This window comes from Lacerta agilis, chromosome 7 (genome assembly GCF_009819535.1).
Source record: "Lacerta agilis isolate rLacAgi1 chromosome 7, rLacAgi1.pri, whole genome shotgun sequence".
NCBI classification, from domain to species: domain Eukaryota; kingdom Metazoa; phylum Chordata; class Lepidosauria; order Squamata; family Lacertidae; genus Lacerta; species Lacerta agilis.
In genome coordinates this window covers 48788904-48811046 of record NC_046318.1, presented here as the reverse complement: position 1 = coordinate 48811046, position 22143 = coordinate 48788904, and the positions used below count along the sequence as shown (strand labels likewise).

At 43.2% G+C, this 22143-nt stretch overlaps 1 protein-coding gene across 3 annotated transcripts in view; it reads left to right on the top strand.

The window, feature by feature from the left end:
* The first annotated feature begins 20422 nt into the window (after nucleotides 1-20422).
* Nucleotides 20423-22143, top strand: part of RB1CC1 (RB1 inducible coiled-coil 1) — a 47582-nt gene continuing 45861 nt past the window's right edge. The window contains exon 1 of one of the 3 annotated variants that reach the window (XM_033155199.1): nucleotides 20423-20576. The gene's annotated coding sequence lies outside the window, so the exon portion shown is untranslated. Of the gene's footprint in view, nucleotides 20577-21382; nucleotides 21652-22143 lie in introns of those variants that run through there. The other 2 variants (XM_033155201.1, XM_033155200.1) reach the window with 2 other exon arrangements.

Genomic DNA, 22143 nt, shown 5'->3' with positions numbered 1-22143 from the left:
CCTGTGAATATCTTGAAAGCATCTCTTTGTAGACAAGATTTCTATTCCTTTGTTTACTACTTGGTGGGAGGTAGATACACATTTTCAGAAAGAAGCACTTACCTTATAAAATACCATTTCAGATTTCTTTCCCCCAATTAGGAAATTGTTGGATATGCTAATTGTCTAATGAGAACTTTTGCCTTCACCTGCATCAATTTGAAAATTCGTTCTATGGTCTTGATCCTGAGAAAGAACAAAGCTTTCACTTTGTTAAATATTAACTTTCCTTGTTCATTTCCAAGAGGACTTAGCACAACTAACTTTCTCCAGATAAGGCCTCATAAGTTTAAGAGCTGCAAAATGTTTAATATAGATGCAATCAATCCTGCATCCTGTCTTGATAATAATGAAAAGCAAAGATTATATCTCTGCAAGCCCTTTCCTGTTTGAAATGGGTTACAATTTTTATATTTGGTTGGGAGTATAGGTTTAAGGAAAACATAATCACTTCTTTCCATAGATTCAGTGAGAGCCAGTGTGGTGTATTGGTTAGTGTGTCAGACTAGGACCTCAGAGCCCAAGGTTCAAATCCCTACTCAGCCAGATAGCTAAGTTGCAAATAATGGCAATAAAGTAAAATGATTGGTGAACAAAAGGTCAGCAGATTCAGGTTTTTCTATCTAAAACCATCATGCTCCCACCCTCAGATAGAAATTCCATAGAAATGTAGGTGCAGACCAGAGAGAACAATAATGTTTCAGGGATGAGTCAGGCAACCTCATGCCACAGCAATTGTTCTCTGACAGGTAATACATTCAGGATGCCACCTAAAGATAATTTCTTGATGGTGCTCCTTTCCTGCAGGCAAGACAGCATGACTCACCATGAAGCCACTTGCCATAGTCATTGTCCTCCATAGGTAAAGCCATTGAGGAGGGCCATCCACAAGGTAAACCTTCTGGATGAGTCATCCTTGTTTGTTTATATGCCCCAATCCACCTACTTCCAGAACCTCATCCTTCAAGTGATTGACAGGTGGGTGGGTAAAAGTTGTCCCACAGCGTGCGGGTGGGGGGAAAGCTCCACGCCTCTATATTGGAAGTAGCTGCTATGTACAAACATTCCAAAAAAGAGCAAAATACTTTAGGCTATTGAGTTATTATGTTGGTCCATCTGATGCTCTGAAAATGCAGCAGGTGTTGCGAAGCACCTCCAGGTGGCTTTCCTTTAGCTGGGTCAGGTCTAGCTGGCACAACCTCCCTCCCACCTGCTTTCCATGGGTATAAGGCTTCATGTGGGCCCCCTACACCTAGACTTGATTTCTGGCTGGGTGAACAGTAAAACATTAATCCAAAAGCTTTGTTGAAAAGCTATCTATTTCCACCCCTTCCTCTCCCTTTGCTCTACAAAGTCTTTGTTTTGGGAAAGGCTCTGTAAATTCTTGGGTTTCTAATGTAGCATCACATTAAATGGTCATGATCACTGAACTCAAAGTGCATTTGAGCTTGCGGTGGCATGAACAGAAATCCTGCACGTAAATTGTCAGCTGGTGCTTTACTTTCAGACCTGCCACCTTGACTTTGAAGAGGTCTGCTCACAATTCTGGTGAATAATTCAGCGCTCTGCTGTAATTTAATTATGAGAAGAAGCCAAGATAATCATTACTGTTGGCTTTATGACACCCTGTTAAATCCCACAGCTATACATTTTTTTTTTTTTTAAAAAAAACAACCCTGAATTTTCAGCTCTGTAAGTCTGCACGAAAAGAATGGATTTTCAATTGGCTGGGATGGGGAGAGGAGAGTGATCAAACATTTACCACACAGGAAGAAGCTGACAAGAAACAGAACGTGAAACTGAAGGCAGCCTATTAGGATTTTAGATGCACAACTAAAATGAACAAACCAACAAACCTGAAAAGAGTGGGGGGGGGGGAGGTGCAGAAGATGTAGCATGAAATGAAAGTTGTGCTGAAATTGCCTTTTCGGTGTTTGGAAGCTCAGCAGTTCAGCTGTCGGGGCCTATTTTTCTTCAGACAAGGTAAATAAACAGCAACTCACATGTACTGCTGTTTATATTTGAGATAAACAAATATAAACTGAATCATCTCATTTGTCACTGTGGGTGCTTTCAGACTGTTGTTATATCTGGGTGGCCTTGAATCACATACCAGCATATTCAGGTTTACACAATTAAAGGTGATTTGGAGCTCTTGTGCAACAAACCCATTTCCCCAAAAGATCAGACTTCTTTGTGAAAAAGAAAAGAAAAAGAAGTGATGCGAAAATGTAGTGAAAAGTGCAAAAGCACCTTTGCTTTGATGAAAGGTCTATTCATATAGCCTGAATACTGATGTGGATTTTAATCTGTTTTAGTTTCTTGCTGATTTTGATTCTTTTTATTTTTACTGATTCTTTTATTTTTTTGTAAACCACTCTGAGGTTGGGTGTTTTGTTTTGTTTTGAACAATCAAGCGATGTATAAATTTTATGAAATAAATAAATGCCATTTAGCCTCCCCACTAACAAATCAGCGTGAATGCTCATTAAGTAGCCAGCTGTTGCAAACAAATCAGGATGAATGCTCAGTGATGCTCATTTTCAGAGTTGAGACCATGGACATCTTAGCCATTGAGGCTACTGGCACAAGGCGCCATGGCCTGAGGAGGGTGCCTGTGCCCTGCAGCCCCGCCGGCAGCGCCGTTCTCGCCCACCTCTTCTCAGGCTGTGGACGCGGGGATGCCGTTGGCGAGCCTCCCATCGGCGCTGCAGCCAGGGCTCCCTGGATGGCAGCGCTGCGCCGCTTCAGCTGAGCAGGTGGAAGCAGAGGTGGAGCACAACTGGCAGCGCCCCCACCCGCCCCTCCGGCTGCCCGCCGCACCTGGCCCTGCCCGGCGGAGAGTGAGTTTGGCGTCCGCACCCGCCACGCCGTGCCCTCCGGCTGCCCACTGTACCTGTCCCTGCCCAGCGGAGCGCGAAGGGCGCCGGAAGGATCTTCACGCCAGGGTGCAGGATTTACTTAAGACGGCCCTGGTTGAGACATTACTGTTATAGGCAATATGGGGTTGAGGGGAAAAGGAAGTGGGAGGGGGGAGGAAAGGGGGAGACAGTAACATTTCACTCTTTTACGTAGTATATGAGCAAAGCTTTTGTGTCAGCATCATGTAAACAGGTACTTTATTTTTGCTGGCAGTGTGAGAGTCCTGAGGGTCCAAGGCATAGTTGGTTGCAGACAATTGGTTGCTGTGATTTTTGCTTGTGTGTGCTGGGTGTGTGTGTTGCTGGGACCTGCCTGACTTTGACTTCTCTTGCATTCTAATCCCGTTTCCTTCCTTTGAGTGGATATTGTCTTTGCCTGTCCATCCCCTGCTCTGGCACATCTTGTTCCAGACTGCTCCCTGACCTGTTTTCTCCAGAGTCCTCTGGGCTCATATGTGTCATGTCTGGAAAGATGGGGGAATGGGGAATCTGCTCAGCCAATCCCAGGAGTACAGATGGCTGCATTTCTAAGGAACCACAGAGAAATAAATGAAGCTGATAGCGCTGTGAACTTCAAAGGGAAGGATGAGCAAAATTAAAATAATGGAGAAGTCTCACCAAGAAAGATCAATTCACAAAAGCTCTTCCATAAGATAAGGGCACATTATTAAGACAACTCATTATATCCAAGAATGTTTTTTCAATAATACAATGGGGAGAGGGAACTATTAATGATCGAAGAAAAAAATAAATAGTGAAAGTAGAAATAAGTGTGTAACTTCTTTGACCGTGTAATTATTTTAAAATAATATATCACATACATATGCTACCAAAAAATAAAGTTTTAAATGCTGTACTTTAAAATATTCTTCCTGTAAGCAATGAATTGAAGATAATACCAATATTCCAAACAGACTGTTGTATTTAATTTGCAGTTAAAAACAAAAAAGTGTTTCCAATATAATAAAAAGGTAGGAGAAAAATGTGCTAACCTTGACCCTTAAACATATGTATTGTTTGTAAATATGTATTACTAATGTATATATTGTCTCATTTTTGTCTTCTGTTAGCTGTTTCCAAGGCTACAAATCATTGCTTTTCCAGTTCAATATATAGTAGTATTTTGCTGAGACAAACATAAAACAATCAGATACAGTGTTTAATTCTCCTGGTCTTGCATTGCCTGTCCTACAAGAAAGGGCAGCAAGACTCAGAAAATATTAGCATGGATAAATGAGCCATAAGAAGGCATGTAACTATATACAGTATAATAATTAGCAAAACAAATTCTTTGTGGTCTTAAGGATTTACTGGCCTCTCCCATAACATGTAAGTTGTGTACTAAGTTGACTCATAATTTGGTATACCTCAGCGGTGTTAAATATAAACCATGGCTGAAACTGTTTAGGTCCCAATAATCATGGGATTTACTTCTGAGTATACATGCACAGGATTGTGCTTAGTTGCATTTTTACACTAGTTCATGTTACATCCAGATGTGGCGGGTCATTCTTAAAGGTAAAGGGACCCCTGACCGTTAGGTCCAGTTGTGGACGACCCTGGGGTTGTGGTGCTCATCTTGCTCTATAGGCTGAGGGAGCTGGTGAACCAGAGCAGCACACGGAAACGCTGTTTACCTTCCCGCCGGAGCAGTACCTATTTGTCTACTTGCACTTCGTTTTTTTGAATTGCTAGGTTGGCAGGAGCAGGGACCCAGCAATGGGCGCTCACCTCGTTGCTGGGATTTGACCCACTGACATTCTGATCGGCAAGCTCTAGGCTATGTGGTTTAACCCACAGCACCACCCGCTTCTTCAAATATTGCAATAATTGCTTTTTTGAAAGGGTGCATGAGTGAATCTGCATTTCTGATCTTTCCACCATATATGTAGCACACAGCAGATATGTAGCACACAGCAGATGATTCCTTTAAATAAAATGACTTCTCCTCTTTCCCAATGACCAGTAGCCAAAATGTGCTGCCAGTATAGTGACAGTGTCAGCATCATTTTTCTGTAATGGAGGTTGAACTACAACCCTGTTTACAGGCCTTTCATTGGCTGGAAATCAGGGGTGTGGAACCCATGGCTCTCTGGGTGATGTTGGACTCCAACTCCCATCAGCCCCAGTTAGAATAGCCTATGGTCGGAAATGAAGGAAGTGGTAGTCTAGCAATATCTGGAGGGCCACATGTTTCCAATCCCTGCTTCAACGGATACTTTTGTTGGTATTATAGAATCATACAGTCCTAGAGGTAGAAGGAAACCAAAGAGCCATCTAGTGAGTCCAACCTCCTGCAATGCAGGAATCACAGCTAAAAAAAAATAAATCCCTGACAGATGTCCATCCAACCTCTGTTTAAACCCATTTAACCTTTCAAAGAGGTTATTTGTACCACCTCTCTGCCATCTTCTTGCCATCAGGACTGTGCCATTGGCTCTGAATGAAAAATGCACATTGTTCCTAGTTTTGTGGATTCACATCTACAACAGTGGTCTTCAGAAAACAGACACACATAATGAGAATCAGAAACCCATATGGATAGATTATTTAGAAAATTGTAGAGAAAACTGTGAAACTGAGGATCTCCTTGACAACAAGAGGATCTTGAGACAGGGTATGGTGAGCTGTAATACTGACATGACAAAGTCAGCTCAACATGGCAACTTGGCATGTGAAATAATGTCACACAAATATCACAATACAATATTGCATGATGACACAAAGCCCTATTTTCTTGTGATTCATAAAAAAGATTACCCTTCAGTTTACTTCTCTGTAAGGCATCAAAACTTGTATTTGACTGTAACAACAGTTTAGTCAGCAAATTTGAGGAGTTAGATGCACTTTATCACAACTCCCTTGAGCAAGCAATGGCACCAATGTCAGTCTGACATAGATTGCCCTTTCAAATCATTCGTCCCCCAAGCTCCCACAAGGCATCATCTTTAAATTAAAGTTCTCTCTAACCTCTTGCTCTTTTAACAGGACATAAAATCACTTTGCTAGGTTTAAAACTTCTTAAATAGTGCACTGAAGTGAATGGCTGCATTTATATGGATACTTACCTGGGAGTAATTCCCAGACAATCCAGTGGAACTTATTTCTGAGTGAACATACTGAGGGTTGTGCTGTTTGCCTGCTAAATTGTTTCCTGAAGTCTCAATGGAGGAAAGCAGCTGTCATACTAGTATTTTTTAAATTCAGTTTTTAAGGATAACAAAAATTATAACAAAGGAATATAATAGACAAAAAATATAGCACAACAGTCATTGTCAAATCTAATCAGTACACTTCTTTTCACAGGGATTCAATAATGCAGCAGAGAGTTCCAAAGACATTTCATTGGTCTCAAATATCCAGTCACTTATTAAGCATTCCACAAGCTTGCCTATCTTGCTGTGGTGTCTGAGGCTGCTACCTCTTCACTGAACCACTTTGAGGGTTTTGGATTTTATTTTTCTTACAGTTAAGCGGTATATACATTTTATGAAACAAATAATAAATAATTTTGTATACTTAATAAAGTTGAATCAGACTGGATAAATGTGTATTTTTGACAACCCTTGTAGATTTTCTGAGTTACCTTTCCCCACATGGACAAAAAGCATATTTTGCTATACCACTGTTCCAATGTGGCCTTCTCCATGTATTTCCAAAATGGTGCAGTGGTTAATCTAGCCCATGGGTACACAAACTAAGGCCCGGGGGCCAAATCTGGCCCAATCACCTTCTAAATCCGGTTTGTGGATGGTCCAGGAATCAGCGTGTTTTTACATGAGTAGAATGTGTGCTTTTATTTAAAATGCATCTCTGGGTTATTTGTGGCCATAGGAATTCATATATTTCCCCCCCCCCAAAATATAGTCCGGCCCCCCCACAAGGTCTGAGGGACAGTGGACCGGCCCCCTGCTGAAAAAGTTTGCTGACCCCTGGTAGCCGTCAGCAACAGAGAACTATTTATTCTTTATTCTTACGGTCTATCTTTTGCTCATCCCAGACATTTAAAATTGCCAGGGAGGAAACTGGAAGCACGTATTGATTTGTACTCTGTTTCGTTTACTCGAATACACAGCACCAGAATACCGCCACTTTCAGACATGTGCACCAGAGGCAGAAATATGTGCCCTTCACACCTCCACATCTCTAGCTTTTCTGAGATAATGTGTGTGCAATCTATGGCAATTTAACTGGATGAAACTGAGAGGGGCAAAGTGGCCATTTTAAGCAAGTAGGTTTTGGCAGAGGTGACATGCGTGAAAGTGTGTGACAGTTTAAAACAAGGTTTGAGCAGAGCGAGAACGGATTTGGGAAAGTCTCTGTTGTGTCAGCTTTTTCGTGTTCGCTTCTGTGTTGTACATTTTTCCTTGTAAAAACTGGCTTAGAAAGCAATCCTCAGTATCCCTCCTTTACTCAGACTTTTGCTCTTGTTTCAGCCTAGCAAGAAGGGAGGAGCATGGGCTGTTTTCATTCATCAGCACATCATGTGAGAGAGATAAAGGATGTGGAGCCCTCAAAACATTTCATAGTACCTCCCCACAATGTATTTTATTCCTGGTACCATACGTTATCTTCAACATAGTAGTAGTCATGTAGTAATTTATAAGATGTATTTTATAAACAAACACTTATAGAGGTGCAACGTCTATCAAGAGAACTGAACCTTTTCTAACTGAACATGTAAACCAACAGGCTTCCTTTTAAGATACTATTCACCTTGAAGATACATATCAGCGTGGGATGTGTGCAAAGGGGGGTGCAGAATGGAAGGGAGAAGTATTAAGGTGGGGGTGGTCGCTGGGGAAGGGAAAGGTGAAAAAGGAGGGAGGAGGGAGGGTGAAGATGAGAATGTTGTGTGTATCCTGAGTTGGGCTGCACCGTCAGAAAGCCTAAGGCACAGAAATGGGTTGATCTAATGTGCAAGGGAGAGCTGAGGAAAGTGAGGAGGGTGGAGGGAAAGGGGAGTGAAGGTGAGAATGGGGGTGCAGGGAGGAGTAGGAAGCAGGAGAATGGGGTGAAGTTGAAAGCAGGAGCATGAAAGGATCTGAGGAATAGGAGGGGAGGGTGGCTCCATAACTGGGCGGGTGGTGAAAACAGTGCTTAGTAATCTCTGGGAGGAGGAAGATGGAGGTTGCCGTGGGGGTAATTTCGTGCTGGGACTGGTATTCAGAAGCATTACTGCCTCCAATTATGGAGTCAGATCATTATCTTCCTTGAATTTGTCTGATCCTCTTCAAAAGCCATCCAAGTTTGTGAGCATTTTGCATCTTTCTACTTGAAAACATCCTTTTGAGGCTTGGCTTTGCATGGGGTGGTGGCAACTTCCTGTCTCAGAAGAGCCATTCCCACCCCGTGTGTTCACATACCTTGTGATTTACATAGCCTGCAACAACACTGCTTTAATGATGTTCTCATTAAAAGGCATCAAGCAAGCCAGGATGCTCCTGCCACTGTATTAATGTGTGTATGTGTTTGTGTGTATCAGGGTGCATCTATGCCTGTATCTGTACTGGATGGGGAGCAAGGGAATGAGACAGAATTTACCATTCCCATTTACCTGGAAAAAAATGAGTCATTTCATGTACAGCCTGCTAACTCTCCCTGTGGGGATAGCCTGCAGATGGGACGGCCGGTAATGCTGGAGTCCTGCTCCCACCGCGCCATGAAAAGGTCCGCTGGCCACGATCTGAAGGTTTTAGCTTGTGAGTTCGGATTGTTGTTGCCTCGGAAGTTCTCTGTGAGCGTCTGTGAGTTCCAAAATGTTCCGGAAAATAAGAAGAACTAAACTAAAATGTGGCCAGAAACTAGGCGGCCAAATAAAGGGTTTTTCAAAATGAAAATGAAATAAATACAACGGAGACTGCAGTCTGGTGAAGAAGCCTACCGCTACCCGGCGTGGTTGGTTTCAGTTTCTCTTTCTTTCTATGCTTGCCACGCAACGATGTTCTTACTTGGCTTGCCTTGCACTTTCTCCACACCACAAACAGGGAGTGGCCACTATTTATTAAAGGGTCAACCAACGTCATAACAAGCATAACAACCAATTACAGTCCTGTTACTGTGCTAAGTTTAGGCGGGAAGAAGACTAATGGTCGTTACCTTATTTAAAGTTAGAGCGCCTTTTTTACCCACGGAAGGATCCATGCAGTGAGCTGCCTGTCGGATCCTTTTCTACCTTTCCTTCCAAGGCGGAAGGATATAATAAAGTAAACATAAATAAACTTAAATAACCAGGTGCAAAGGCACCTGTGAAACATATTCCCACATCTCCCTACTTTGTGTGAAGGTACATGCTCCTAAAAAATTCACTTGCATAGCCAAGGTCAGCTTTAGTTTGACCTTGTTTGGTGCAAGAGTGGTCACTGATCACACTGTGCCTGATTCAGTTAGGTGAGAATGTGTCTGGTTGCTGGGTTTGCATGGCTCAGTTTGCCTCGGGAAGATTTCCAGCAAGGGAGCAGAACAGTAAAGTAATTACAGATTCATTTGCTTTTATTGATAACTTTACTTAATTAATACTATGAGGATGTCCAGGGACAGCCCTTTTCAAATGACACCTGAAGACACGGCAGCTCTTAGATGATCCCTCACCTGCAAATTGAATCGGAAGTTATTCATCCTAGATTCCTCCCGCTAATATGCTCTTATAGCTCAGCCTCTCTGATGTTGTTCATTGGGTGGCATTATTCCCTACACTCCTACTAGCATGATGTAAGTTACCCTCCACTTGGAAGATGCATTAGAGTACTTCTTTAAGCATCCCAGGATGCTGAAAGATGAGCATGCAGTGGCTCCGAGTTAATGAATCATGCATGTATTTGGCTAGTTGGGGCCACGTGTGTCAGCCACATTCCCAGCACAAGAGGATTTGCTCAAACTTTGATTGGCTCCTTTCCCTCCCTTCTCATTACCACACCATTAATGACTCATAACTCTGTAATGGACGCTATTTCACTTGGGAACCTAAGCCTTGTTGTTGTTTCTTTACAGGCAGTGATTCTGAAAGGATCAGGTGATTACTGTTATGACTGTCTTATTTCTGAGCAATTAAAACAAAAAAATCAAAACAAAAGGGAGGAAAACTCGGACAAATCAGACCAAGCACAGGCCAAATATTCTGTGGCCAAAAATATATATAAAAAGAGCCCTGCCAGAACAGACCAAAGGCCCACCTTAATCCAGAATCCTGTTCTCCCAGTGGCCATCCAGAGGCCTATGACAAAACTACACGCAGGAGCTGAGGGCAACAACATTCTCTCCACTGGCATTCAGAGGCATCCTGCCTCCAATACTGGAATATTTTCCAAGGATTTGCCCAACTCCCTTTTAACACGATCCAAGTTGGTGGCAAATTCCACAGCAGGGATGACACGGAAGGGAACTTAATTTTGTCACCATTGTGTTTGTTTGTTGCCGTCCAGCAGACTTTATTTTTATTTTTTATTTTTTTGCTGCTACAGTGGCATAGTGCTGGCTTTCCTGTGGGATAAAACCCAGTTAATCCTCCGAGGCTCAATTGCTCTGCATTTTGCTGATAAAAGCACTGGCATTTTCTCTGGCTCAGATGCCACACTGGGTACAACTCAGCCTTATAGTTATTGCTAGAGATGAGTTCAGATTTTGCAGCCTGGGGGTGTAGACGTGCTTATAATAATAATATAATAATAATAATTTATTATTTATACCCCGCCCATCTGGCTGAGTTTCCCCAGCCACTCTGGGTGGCTCCCAATCGAGTGTTAAAAACAATGCAGCATTAAATATTAAAAACTTCCCTAAACAGGGCTGCCTTCGGATGTCTTTTAAAAACAGGATAGCTCCTTATTTCCATTTACAGGTAGGTAGCTGTGTTGGTCTGCCATAGTCAAAACAAAATAAAAAATAAAAATAAAATCCTTCCAGTAGCAGAGACCAACTGAGTTTGTGCTTGGTATGAGCTTTCGTGTGCATGCACACTTCTTCAGATACCTTATTTCCTTGACATCTGATGGGAGGGCATTCCACAAGGCAGGCGCCACAACCAAGAAGGCCCTCTGCATCCTGCCCTCTGTTGTGTCTGGGCAGCAGTGAGTAATCTGCAGCCCAAGGAATGAATGCATGTGGCCCTTGACCTTCTTTGAGGTGGTTGGCAAGGAAGTGGAGGCAGGGTAGAGGTGGCAGAGAGGAGCCTCACATAATTTGGCCTCTATCCCTGCCCACTGTTGCCAGCCCCACACACCCCAGATCCAGACCTGCCCACTGCCAGTATGCACCTTCCAAACTATTTCTCTTCAGGAAATGTGTCCCTTTATAGAATAACGGTTCCCCAACCCCCAGCATTGACGACTATTTTGCCTGATTAGGTAGGAGGGGCAATATCAGTACAGAACAACAACACTGGATAAATCAAATATTCTCCATGTTTTGCTTTATAATGGACTGCATTAGGTTGTGGTTTGAAGGGTGTGGGGTGGGGTTGTTGTTGTTGTTTTTTTTGCCTCTGGCTAACCAGCATCAGTGTGCTCAGTTAAGGCCAGATGTTGACTCCCTGATACAAATCAAGCTTTCTGGCATGACATTACAGCCTGAAGCTGTTTCTGGGTCCATATCTGTATTTGATAGCAAAATAAGCATGAAAGCAGAGCAAGTTGGCACATCACAGATCAATAGATTCTGACCTGAGACAGCAAACAAAAGAGCACAGACTGAAATTTGGCCATGGGTGTCATGTTTTATTTTCATATTGTCTGGAGATTTTGGCCACAGTCGTATATGCACTTAGGTGGGAATAAATCCCATTAAGCCCAGTTGGGCTTACTTCTGGGTAGACATGTATAGGATTGCATTGTGCATGTGTACCTTTAGCACACATTTAACTGCTCCTTTCCTTGTTTTCCTCGATTACGAAACAGTAACAGTGCTACTTCATCACAAGGATGTTGAAAACACACACAAATCGTTTCACTACTTTGGAAGGCTTTAAAATTTACGCTCTGCGGGATTTTAATTTGCCTGGTGACATTCAATATTTTGAACTTGCTTGATACCAGCTTTTATTGTTTCATAATGATACTTTATGCAATTCTTTGTTGCTTTTATATTGGACTTCGATTCTTTTTTTAAAAAATGAAATCAACATGGAAATTATTAAAATAAACAAACACCCTGGGAGGAATATGGAAAAGCAGAGCGAAACTCAAGATCTTAATTCCCAGGCTGCTGCATATCTCAGATACTTCTCAGAGATACACTGCATTCAAATCTATATTCCTATGGAATATGAATTCATAGAATCATAGTATTGTTTAGTTGGAAGGGAACATGAGGGCCATCTAGTCCAACCCCCTGCTATACAGGAATCTTACCCAATGTGGGGCTTAAACCCACAACCCTTTCATGCTTTACCAACCAAGATAACATGATTCAAGTCAATTAGGAACAACAGCTTTGGAAAGGGGAAAACCATTTATTCTTGAGAGCATAGGCTTGTTAGCATTGCACATTGCATTCTTCAGCTGCGAAGTCCCCCCCCCTCCCCCCCGGCAAATGTCCATTAAAATGCATGAAGTAGATGGAATCTTATTTTGAGATTTCTACAGAAAAGGTTTGGTAGAGCTCACTGGGTGAGTAAGAGTGTGTTATGTGGCCCTAAAAAGGTAGCGTATGCAGTGACAGTGCAGCATTGCACCTGTTTTGCTAAAATATTTGTTTGCCACTAGTCAAGGGGAAGAAAAATGGGAGGCCTGTGTACAGACCTATGCACTTATTTGTCTTTAATATGGTACTTAAGATTTCCTGGCCCCAAACTGCTTTAGAGCTTTAAAATGGATAACTAGGACATCACATTTTGCACCAAAATGAACCAGCAGCCAGTGAAGATGATACAAGTGTAGAACGACATGTTCCATCACTAGATTTCAGTTAAAACTGCACAATTTGTTGCTGCCGCTTTTATTTAGAATAAGATGAACACACAATGATATGGAGAATACTTACACGGTGAAGGAAAATGCACCACTTGTTCTTTCCTAAACTGGTATGCGATTTATCATTTGTAAGCATCATTGTGTTCAGCAGAACTCGCTCAAAGTCCCAAGTATACTGGGATGTTATAATACCTTCCATTCACACATGCAGTAATTTCTAGAAAATCTGATACTTAAAAAATTTATCACCAGAAAAGTGTTATTACTCAATCTGTTGTGTCCTTGCCAGAAATGGTAACAAGTTTGAAATACAAACAATGGTTTGAAGCTCCCTCTAGTGGCGCCTTTGTAGCATTGCCACTTGCAGTTTGTAAGCTGACTAATAAGGTACACTTTTTTAAAAAAAGAATTTATTAGTATTTCCACACAAAACAACAAATAAAAACGTACAAACTACAAAAATACAAATACAAATATAAATACACTACAAATACAAATAACAAAAAACTAATACATACCTAACACCACAGGAACACTGGAACACACCTATTAATTATTATTTAAACCTTGTTTCCAATCTTACTTGGGGACTTCCTCCGTTCTCTCATCTGCGTTCAGTTCGAATTTACTTTAGTAACTTTGTAACTATTTTAACATTCATTCACCATTATCCTTAATCAAAATCAAATAACATCTTATCTTATCTCTATCAACTTATTGCTAACCATAATATTTTACATAAATAATTAAAACACAATCTTAACTTCTTCTATACTATTTTAACCTAACATTATATAACTAAAGCCTATTGCATTCACTGATTTCACTTCAAATGTCCAATTTTTCACGTTGTTTTAAATATTCTTTAAATTTCTTCCACTCTTCTTGCACCTTCTCCTCCCTCTGGTCTCGGAGTTTCGCGGTCAGTTCTGCGAGTTCCATATAGCCCATTAGCTTCATTTGCCAATCTTCTACTGTCGTGAGCTCTTCACCTTTCCAGTTTTTTGCAATCAAAATTCTAGCAGCTGTTGTGGCATACATAAAAAACACTCTGTCTTTCCTGGGTATCTCATGATTGGTCATGCCCAACAGGAAGGACTCTGGTTTCTTAGTGAAAGTGATTTTCATCACTTTTTAAAGTTCATTGTAAATTTTCTCCCAGAAGTCCTTTACCTTTGGGCATGTCCACCACATGTGATAGAAGGTACCTTCTACTTTTTTACATTTCCAACATTCATTACTTAAGCCATGCTAATAAGCTAATTAGCTAACAAGGTACGCTTTCATTGCTATTGGCATGGCATCATTTCCCAGAAAAGGAAAAGTCACCATTCTGAATGCTATATTTCATGGATACGTCTAACTCACTTTTGGTGCTGAAAGGTAAGATGCTTAAGCAAGCTAAAGGCAACATTGCAAGGACCGATACAGAACCACCACCGTAAATGCAGAGAGAAGAAAGCAAGGTTTTCACAGAGCAAGTCAATCAAACACACCCCAGTGACGGCAGATGCTTTGTAATGACATATGATATATGACACAAGTCATATATAGCAGGCTGTGTGTGATCGTTCCAAGGCAAAGAAACAGATACATCTCCACCAGCACAGAGTTGGAATCAAAGGGTGGAATCCAACATTATGATAGTATTAGTGTTCTGTCTGTGCAAGGATTGTAGTGTGCCAGATGGAGTGACCCCCACGGTACACTATTCTGAATGTCCAGCCAACTTCTGTGGACACGTGGAGGCAGGAGGGGAGCGGGAACCCCATTGCACAGGTGGAAGTCTTTGCACAGGGCTTCAACTGACAGGGCATGTTAGGTGAATCCCACCCATAGTAACACAAAAATCACGTTGGATTGCTCATCCTCACACTATTGGGGTGGTGGAGGAAGGAGGCTAAAGGTCATGAAACTCACAAGCCCTACCCACTGTCAGTTTTAGACAAATCACAGGTCAGCTTTTAAAAGCAGTACCTAAGTGTGTGGTGGTGGTGGGGCATCATAAATGGAATGCGCCAAGATTCTTCTCCTTTCCCTGTAATTTGAGCACTAGGTTGTTCTTTCTCAGGTTCAGGATTCCTGCTCTCAGCTGATCACTCTAGATGCAAGACAGACCCCAATGAAATCTGTGCCCTTCGGAAGATTGACTTGCAATGTACAAGTCATGGGGCATTGTTAGGGGGTGGCCTGGGAGTACACAGCACGTAGTTAAACTATGGAATTCACTCCCAAGGAGGCAGTGATGGCCACAAACCTGGATGGCTTTACAACAGGATTGGACAAATTCATGGAGGAGAGAGAGGGCGACTGATGACTACTAGCCATGATGGTTATGCTCTGCCTCCACAGCTGGAGACAGTGCATGCTTCCAAATAGCAGTTGCTGGAAGCCACGGAGGGCAGTGCTCTTGTACTCATGTTCTGCTCACTGGTGTCTCACAGGCCTCTGGTTGGCCACTGAGAGAACAGTATGCTGGACTAGATGGGCCACTGGCTTGATCCAGTAGGCTATTCTTTTGTATTGCAGACCGAACAATACCCCTAACTCCAATCTGTTTTCCCGTACATGTAAAGCCCAAGAACAGGCTTCCTCAACCTCGGCCCTCCAGATGTTTTTGGCCTACAACTCCCATGATCCCTAGCTAGCAGGACCCGTGGTCAGGGATGATGGGAATTGTAGTCTCAAAACATCTGGAGGGCCGAGGTTGAGGAAGCCTGGCCAAGAATATGTGGCCTTCGACAGAAAAGAGTTTCCCCATCCCTCACCTACATCATGGTTCAGAGTAGGGCTTTGTTAACCTTTTTGAGTTTATGGTCACATCTACAAACAAGAGAAATTGCAGTGGTTACACACAGTCTGCAACCATGCACATACAACAACCTTTTTCTATTGGTCATGAAAGAATTCTTCTTTCAAGTCTAATTTCAATGTGGTGGAGGGAAATAAGACACTGGAAAGGCCTCTGAGCACATGTGTGCCCATGGGCAACCTGCTGGTAATCCCCAGTGAAGCCAGCGTGGTGTAGTGGTTAGTGCTGGCCTACAACCCGGAACACCAAATTCCCAAGCAGCCATGAAAGCCCACTGGGTGATCTGGGGCCAGTCACTGCCTCTCAGCCTAACCTCACATGATTAAATGAAGAGGGGAAGAACCATGCACACCACCTTGATTTGAGCTCCTTCGGGAAAAGGTGGGATATAAATGCAAGAAACAAACAAACAAACAAACAAACAAACAAACACTTGTGTCACTCTCAAAGGTGTATAGAGTATGGACCAACAAGTAGCCTAAGTAAAGGGAGGCAAAGAAACAGACCTTACCTTACCCAGAAAGGCTAAAGTTAGAATGCAGCAGTGTGTCTCAAGAACTTTAGTTAAAGAATAGTGCTTCTGAAAATGAGTTATTTGCAAGCCAGCTACCATCAAGGAAGAGAGTGATTTTTCTTTCCTTAATATTTTCTGTTCACACAGAACAAAAAGAAAATGAATAGAGACAGACAGCACTGAGACACAATTGGCAAGCGGCAGCTTAAAAATAAAAACATGCAACACCATGATTATCCCAGCCATGATTGCTTCTCTGTCTCAGGCCAACAGGCTTTATTTAGCAACTGCAAAACAAATAAACAAGCACATCCGACCAAGCACTCCTTAGTATTCTTCCGGGGCCTTTGTTTGTTTATTGGCTGGAGGAGTATTTGACAACTGCTCAATAGCCATGCAGAAAACAAATGCTTATGGGAAGCTTGTGTAAAATGCTGGCACTGAAGCTTACATGAGGACCTCTGTATCACTTGGACATATAGTCTACAATAGACTACTGACATCCCTGCTTGCTTACATCAACAAGCTCTACTGGGTGCTCTGTAGTTACACGTATACTTTACTGCTTTTGCTTGTGTAATTAAAGTCTGTAAACATATTAGTTTCTCTTGTTATAATAAAATATAGGATGGATCAATTTGAAGACAGGAACTGGGACTGTCAGGGCACAGGTGGTACCCTAATAGTCCTATTGTGGCAGAAGTTAAACAGCATTTTTTAAATTGTGCAGCAAATACAAAATGGAACCAATTATGAACAATTACATATAATTATATACCTATAATGAACAACCACAGAACAATAACCAGTCTTCAGCAACCACGTTCCTTTCAGAGGTTTCAGACTACAACTCCCATCAATCCCAGTCAAGCATGACTATACTGACTGGGGATGATGGGAATTGTAGTTCAAAACACCTGGAGGGCACCAAGTTGCCAAATGATTATCTCTAAACCAAGACATTGAACTTACAGCACACTCCAGTGCTTTAAAATTACGGTAATGATATATATATATTTAGTAAGAAAAAGTGAAAGAACTTGTTAAAGTGGGGCAATGGGATAGAAGGACTGTTTTTTTAATCAGCTTTCCCCAATCAGATGCACTCTAGGTGTTTCGGAGTACAATTCCAAACAGCTCGAGTCATCTGGGGCTGATGTGGATTGTACTCAAAAACATATGGAGAGCACCAAGTTGGGAAAGCCTAGTCTAGACTGACCTTTAATATAACAAGAAGGTTACATCCTAACATGCCTTGCTTCATACCCAAAAGAATTCTTAAGCAGCTCATATACTTGCTTAAACCTATCTATTATTTGCTGTCTTGCCTTGCCCTCAAATCCCATGTTATTTAACTCAGCGTTGCCAGTTTCCACAATCTGATCATAAACTACACCTTAAGCAACATTTTTAGCAGGCACAAGAGTAACACAAAGGCTGTCTTGCAAAAACACACCGACACATCAGAATAGATCCCACAAGGGTAGTTTTCTGCATATGCAGCAATATGACAGCTCTGTAGATGACAGTCTGTATAGGAGAATCACACACATGGGGAAATGCTATAAGACAACTGTAACAGAGTTGGGAATCTGTGTTTGCACATGAACACACACACACATACACAAACCATTTCTGGAAGTACCAAATGTGAGATGTGTGTAGTGGGGAAATAAGGCAGGACAGAGGAAGGACAAATATCTTGATTGGTCCCTTCCTGCACACAGACACTGACACACACCTGTGTTTTCATAAATACACAGCAGAATCCTCCCATTTTTAAACAAGGCATAGCGTGCCTCACAGTCACACACAACTTTCCTCCCTGATGTGGGCATACAGTCCTCCCTTGCTTGGGCAGGATGACATATCACTCACTATCTGCCCTGAGCACACTCAGTCCAAGAGGACAAATGGCAGGCAGGTAGTTTAATTCTTTTTTGATAAGCAGGAATTTACAGTAGCTCATGAGGTGCACTCAACATGCACACCTATGCTTCTGGTGGCTAGGTAGCTGGCACCTTTCCCTGGGCATGGTAAAGCCACAGGCTCTTTGCAAGCCCTTCATGGTTCTCTGAAGTTCCAACTTCAGGACTTCAAAGTGCTAAATCACCTGTGATGTCAGGTTTACTGACTGGTGGGTGGCCTGCACCTCATATGTGGCCTGCAAGGCTAGAAGGATCTGGCCTGTGAAGTCATAAAGGTTCCCACTCCTAGTCTAAAATGTTGTCTATGGAGCACTGAAGAGTTCTGAACAATTAAAATGAAGGGTTTTTTTTCCAAAAAAAACAAAAACCTAAATTTAAGTTTTTAAAGAATCCTATTTTGCTCTGCTTTAACAAAACAAAACCCAGAGCTCTTCAGAACTCTGCACATAGCATTTTAGACAGCCTCACATTGTAAGCCCTATTGAAGACCTATATAGCTTACTAGAGGACTTGAAAAATGACTAGAAAGAAAGGCTAGTGTGATGCCTTCAAGTTAATTTTTTTTAATGTAGAGGCAAGAATACACATCACTTGGCCACCTCTGAATTACTTTAAAATTAGAAAGAGGGGAAAACCCACTCTCCCCGTAAGGGATTATTATTTAGGAAAGTGAATCCTTTTTACTTTCTCACCACCCCAACACCCCTGGACCTATTTGGCTACTACAGGGGTACCTCTGGTTAGGTACTTAATTCATTCCGGAGGTCCGTTCTTAACCTGAAAATCTTAACCTGAAGCACTTTAGCTAATGGGACCTCCTGCTGCCGCTGCGCCGCCAGAACACGATTTCTGTTCTTATCTTGAAGCAAAGTTCTTAACCTGAAGCGTTATTTCTGGGTTAGCGGAGTTCTTAACCTGAAGCGTATGTAGCCTGAGGTACTACTGTATTTGGGAGACTTAATCCAAACTATAAGGATTCTTGTGCCAGCAAATTTCATTCAGTTTGGCCCAAAGGGAAGTTATTGTGTTTATATTCCCTGTTATAGTGTATGAGGACTCAGAGCTTTGTTTTATACAGAATAGCTCATGAGCTGAATTCAGATTGGAAAAAGAACATAAGAATGGCTCAGAAACAGACCAGAATTGTGAATCTTGGGGCCCAAATGTTTTCATTCTTAACCAAAAGAGACAGTATCATTTTACATTCTCTTTAAATGAAAGCTGAGGGAAAATAAAATATAGATCAAATATTACATAATTGCACCTTCAGCTCTACAAAACAACACCCACTATTCATAGTGGCCTAATTTCTAATTAGGTAACCTCATGCCTCAGCACAGCACTAATTTATTCAGATAAATTGGTAGCAGTAGATTGCAGACCCTTTGGTCAGGGACCCTTGTTGCTTTAGAAGCAAGCACCATTGAATTTAAGAGCTTACTCCCAGCTAAGTGGGGTTAGAATTGCAGTCCTGGTCTTGTCTTACAGGAAGGTATTCTTCACATGTTGAATGGTAGCAATGGGGAGTGTAAGCGTATTTTTTCCTGTCCACAAAATTTCCCTCTTTCTTATACCCTCGGTATCTGAAGAAGTGTGCATGCACACGAAAGCTCATACCAAGAACAAACACAGTTGGTCTCTAAGGTGCTACTGAAAAGAATTTTCTATTTTGTTTCGACCTTGGTTTTACAGTCATGGGAAAAAGAAAGGGCATCTTCTTTGAATTCTGTGGTTTTATGAAGACATAAAAACAATCTCCTGTTCTTTAGCAGGACTCAAAATTAGATAAATACATCCTCAGATAGACAACACATGACATATTACGTCGAGTCACTGCCAAACTACGCTTCTGCTCCTGGTAAATTACCCATTTCCTTTCCTTTTTGGGGTGGGGAGTTGAGGAGGGACAATTTCCCTCTTCAAAAGCCGACCTCTCCAGCATTTGGAAGGGAAACTATATGGACCTCCCCTTCATAGCCGAGGAGGAGGACGTTTCCGTGCCACTCTATCCCCCGAGTTACCGTCTCTCTCTATGGTTCCTCCTCCCCCCACCCCATTCCAGGTCCTCCGGCTTGTGCCTTACCCAGCGTGCACCGCGGCGGAAGAGAGTGACGACAATAACAAACAGCGGCGGCGAGGGCTGCGCGTAAAGCGAGCGGGGGGCCCTGAGAAAGAGCGCCCGGAATCCCCGCCTGTGTGGCTTCCCTTCCCCTCGCGCCACCTCCGCGCCTCCCTCTCTCCCTGTTCCTGTCAGGGAGCCCCGCCGCCGCCGCCGCCGCCGCCCTTCCCGCTCTTGTCTTCCGGGCGGCGGCGCCTGAGGTTGCCCTGTGGAGCCGCAGCGAAGGGGAGGAGGAGGAGGAGCTTCCGCGGCCGCCGGTCACCGGCGCGGGATGGTGCGCGGGGCCGCCCAGCTGTTGCTGCCGCTGGCGCCGCCGCCGCTGTTTCGCTCTCCTTCGGGTACGTCGGGAAAAGGGCGCGGTGGGGGAGCGAGGCGGCCGCGGCAGTTGCTGCTGTCGCCGGGGCGACCAAGGCCCGCCTTCTTCGTCCTCCCCCTCCTCCCCTCGGCAGGGGAGGGGCGAGGACCCTCTTTTCGTGACGGGGGTGGGGTGGGTGGGCGCACCTGCTTGCGAAGGCGGAGCCGCCGCCGCCACCTCCTCAAGTCGGGGTGGGGTGGGGAGTTATCTCCGTCCGTGGGCTAAAGAACCTCGAGGTTTGGGGGCTCAGAGCTGGGGCTCCTCCTCCTCTCCCTCCCCGCCTCTGGCCCGCGTAGCTCGGAAAGGGGACCGGCTCGTCCTGAAGTTAACTCCGAGGGGGGATGACTCAGCCCATCTGCGCTTCTCGCAGCCCCGCCCACAGCACCTTGTTGCGAAAAAGGCAGCGTGCTCCGAGGAGGTGGTGGCTGGGGTGGTTTTGTTTTCTTCTTTCCTCACCCAGGGCAGGCTTATTACCTAAAGCCTTAATTGGCACGGATGCTAGCGAAGGATTTCTAGTTTGTTTTTTGTTTTTTTGCTCCATCTCCACCACCACCCCCAACTTTCACTCCCCCCCCTTCCTTTTGCGCTGAAGGCCCTGTGTGAATGCCAAGTCACATTGGGTCTGAATGGTCTTCTAAGTTAGGTGGGCTTGGCCCAAATTGACGGTTTGTGTGTGAGAGTGTGTGTCACTGACTGGGTGATATTCACACCATCCAGGCGATTGCCTCTTTGTAGGCTTCGTTTATGTTGTAGGTTTGAGCATGTTGACAAAATACACATAAGCATGCTGTTACAAGATGAAATTGTTTGGGACAACTAAATGACTGTTTGGTAGATAAGCATAATAGAACATTGTATTTCATTGACACCATAATGTAATTCATTGACACTGGGTCAGGTGAAAGTAGTTTGGTTTAAGTGATATGTAGGTTATGCTGAACATGTTATGAAAAGTTGGTGTGTAGTAAATCACTGTAATCCTTTTTTTTACCATGAATACTACAAAAAGTATTTAATTTTTCTACTGTGAAGTGAAAGCTATTGGAACATCTGTCAGTGTGAGTAGCATTGCAACTGCTTTTATTTGTAACTTCGGACACTGGCTTTAACTTCAGACAGTGGCATTGCAAAATTTGCTGCTATTTCTTTGTGTCCTTAAGTTTTGAAGCTTTGAGGTGCATTGTAGGTCTTTGCCAAATGTAGAATGTGAAGAATAATAGCCTTCCCGATCAGTGTTAACAGCAAGCAGAGCAATCCAACATCTCCTCCCCTTTATGCTGGGTGGGGGTTGCATTAGGTGGAGGTGTTCCTCTGCCTACCTCCCGACTTACACCTGCTGCTGAGCAGGTGGCAAGCTGCCTCTGACTGCTGTTGCTCAGTGGTGTCAGGCCCAGTTGTTGTGTCCCCACTTTCCACTGTGTCCACTGAGAGTGGCAGGGCTTCCATTGTGGCAGTGGCTCCACTGTTCTGCAAAACCCCATTGGCAGGAGATGGGAGTTTGGATTGCACTCTTTAAATTTAGTTTTATGAACCTGTGAAGCATAGTGTGG